Source organism: Hetaerina americana, unplaced genomic scaffold (assembly GCF_022747635.1).
Source record: "Hetaerina americana unplaced genomic scaffold, ioHetAmer1.1.p SCAF_10, whole genome shotgun sequence".
Taxonomy (NCBI): domain Eukaryota; kingdom Metazoa; phylum Arthropoda; class Insecta; order Odonata; family Calopterygidae; genus Hetaerina; species Hetaerina americana.
In genome coordinates, this window is record NW_027286070.1 from 42,085,882 (window position 1) to 42,089,745 (window position 3,864).

The window sequence follows — 3,864 nt, forward strand, 5'->3', positions numbered from 1 at the left end:
CTTGATCGCCACTCTCGATATCAAAAATGCCTTCAATTCGACAAAAGGGAAGTGTATCCTGGAGGCTCTAAAGGTGTTTAATGTCCCATGCTGTCTTAGGAGGATGGTGGCGAGTTACCTCCGTGACAGGTTTTTCGTGTACAACACGGAAGACGGACCGAACACGTATGGAGTGACTGGAGGGGTTCCTCAGGGCTCAGTACTGGGGCCACTCCTGTGGAACATCCTCCACAATTTGTTACTGCTGCAATAGGTGCACCTCGTGGCATTTGCAGATGACTTCATGGTGGTTACCTCTATTGCCTCTAAACTTGTGGAGCAAGTCATCACCATATTCGGGGAGGTTTTATTTGAGATCAAGAAATGGATGTCCTTTGTCGGACTGCAATTGGCAGAACATAAAAAGTGCTTTTTGTTTCCAACAGAAAACGGACTGAGAAAGTACACTCTATGCAGGTGATACCAAGATCACATCACAGCCGTTCATTTGGTATCTTGGTGTGACCCTGGACGCCAGGCTAAATTTCAAGGAGCAGGTGGGGCAAGTCACCGGCACAGCCTCTGTAGTGGCGACCACACTGCAACAGCTTATGCCGAATGTTGGCGGCCCCAAGCAGTAAAGAAGACAACTGCTGGCATCAGTTACTACCACAGTGCTCACCTATGGTATGCCCATATGGACTGATTCACAGCTGAGGAAGTGGTATCACAGGAAGGAAGCAGCGCCCTACGGGATTAGTGCCTTGTGGGTGGCAAGCGCTTTCCAGACAGTTCCCAAGGACACCATTAATGGTATGGTACCAGTGGAGCTCCTGGCAAAGGGGCAAGAAGTGGTATCAGGAGAATTCGGGTGAGGCCAGGAAAGAAGTGAGAGAAGACAGTGTTAAGGAGTGGCAGAGATTGTGGGACACGTCAACAAAGGGAAGATGGACTAATCTCAAACGTGGTGAAATGGGTAAACCCGTCCCACGGGGAGCTCAGCCATTATATCATGCAAGTGCTATCGGGTCATGGGTGTTTTCGGGCGTATATGCATAAATACAAACATGAGGATTCCCTGTACTGCCCAACATGCCCAGGAGTTGAGAAGAATGCTGAACACGTGATTTTTGAGTGCCCACAATTCAGTGCTTCACGTGACGCCCTTGTATTAACGGTATACACTCAACTGACACCAGAGAACCAGGCAGAGAACATGCTGTCATTGGAGGCAACCTGGAGCGTGATTTGAGGCTTCATTACTGCCATCATGAAGGAGCTGCGCCGAGCAGAGCACGCAAGGAGCACAACAATGGAAGCGGAAGTATAGGCATAGAGGAAAAGATACGGCTAACGGTCTTTCCCGCGAAGTAATAAGCCACCAGCAGTACCACGGGAGAAAATCAAGACCATAGGGGAAGAGATGAGGGGATTTAGTCAATGGGAGTCCAACACGAGGGACAGGAAACCTGAGGGTTTCCTGTCTGTCAGTACATAATGCATTTCCCCTGAACTCTTCTAAAAAAAACCACTCCCCAAACACTAAGGTTAGGTCTACTTAACCTTCACCACTTTCACGAATAAAATGCTTCGACCCTAGCTTGGTATTTGTTAGCTGCTGGAATAAGCAGTGTACCATTTTCGAGCTTGCTAACCTACAAGGAATCCTGAGGTTCTACTGCTGGGAGTACTTAACAAATGAAGACAAGATCCAACAGAATACGCCTATTTTCTGATGGCACTTCATTATTAAATACCGCTTTCCTTCAGCAGTTTCTCCACCAGACATTCTGGATGTCATTAGGCTGACAGTGCTTTCCTCCTCACAATTAGTGAACTCATGCCAATGCACACCTCTAATGTTCTCACCAAGATTAAGAAAACAATAGCAGCCAATTGACTAAGATTGGTCCCCACTCGCATGAAAATCAAAGCCAAAAATACCGTTCCCTGATGCACATCAGGTATTGAACACCCAACTGGGAGCCAGAGCACCCCATCTAGCATCACCCTTTAATCCTAACAGTTACCTAGGTAAACCAAACACCTGGCTAGGATGCAAGCCAGATGGTGTATTTACAGCTGATCACCAAGCCTCCAGAAACTACTCAGGTTGAAACTTGGAATGTTAGCAGGTCTCCACACTTTTCATTGCCTCCAACAAGCAGGGACAATGCAAAGTATTCTGCATGTCCCTATCCAGAGGGGTTACAAGTCAAAATTCTGTTATTTTTCATTGTATTTATGATTAGCATCTGCCAATTACTTTTGTTAGAATAAACTAAGAAAAAAACAGGATGACAAAGACTTTAGGAACAATAATTGGCCCTCTAATTGTCACACTAAACCACTCATCAGAGAACAAAGAGGTAGTGAATGTTCCCATACCCAGACATATTTTAAGGCATGGATCTGAACAGAACCAATGGTTTGTTTTCAGGGTTTTCTACCAGCCCTTTTAGTCGCCTCTTACGACAAGCAGGGTTACTGTGGGAGTATTCAACATCCCCCTACCCACAGGGGTTAGCAGAGCTCAACCAGGGTAAGTTCAAATTATTGGTTTGATAAAGGTAGCATGCAACCAAACACTTCCTTATTCGTCATGTCAGAAGGGTATGAGAATGTTCCGTTATTTTAGCCTTTTGACTCATCAAACCACTTTTTTTATCTCGTGTTATCTAAAATTTCAATTTTCTAAGAACATTTTAACACAAACAAATTTCTAGATTAAGTTTCACAAGACAAACATATCTTATTGTACATTTGAACCTGTATTACTGATTGCACTCATTTCAAAATCTCTACTCTAAGAAAGATAGTTGATAAATTTTTCACTAAATATTCCCATTCCATGCCATATTATACCACTATACCATCAACCATATTATCACCACCAGATAAGACTGGGTTTCCAGGTGCAATGCATCTACCAGTGAACTATTGCCATGGATTCTGATGCTGAGATTGATAAGTGTAAACTATAGAGAATAGGTCCCAGGAAATCATGACAAGCTAGTACTGGCTCTTTAGGTCTCAAGATACAAAAGACCACCTGATTTTAAAAAGGACAATGCGATTTCCAGTTAGCCAACACACCGGTTGATTACAAATACTCGGAAAATCAAGCGTTAAGTCATTACAATGGATAAAAACTTAACAAAACAATCATGTTTCAACTGAGATCCAGCACTTTTCCCTATTGCTTGTCAAATCCATCAGTCATTCTGGTCCACCCCTCAACCCATTTGGCATACTATCCTTCTTGCCACCTATAGTGATAGGTGGTGAGAAGTTCCCCAGGTCCACTCTGCATCCCTTCTGGAACCACCTACTTCCACTAGACTAACCCCATAATCGCATCAGTATTACTTGTCCCCTAAGTTGATTGATGAAATCAGCAACTGAGTTTCAGGTGAAACACACAAGGGATGCATCCCCTGTTAAGGGCTATCATACAGAAAATGTTTTTCCTGTTTTTCCCAGTGCTTGGGTTAATACCCATTGTTTTGACAAGGCTGAAAAGCACTACCAGAGGGTTAATAGCAATAACGTATTCATGTACTCTACTATGAGCATTCAAACAATGCTTCAAAAAGTCACCACAAAATAGGTTGTGGGTGGCATGAATATGCTATAGCATCGGGCAAGATTGATTTGATGATACATTCCTCAATTGGTATTCACCAGCATTGCTCCAGAAAATATCCAAACCAGCAGTATTAGATTTTACTCAAGGGTCCCATAAGCAAGTAGAAATGTCTTCAATTTAAGAAGTAGTATTTGAATCACATTTAAGATACATCAACAGCCATGATCATTGAGCACCTTCACTTCATAAAGGAAAAACAACAACCAACAGCAGCATACTAAGTAGAAATAAAAAAG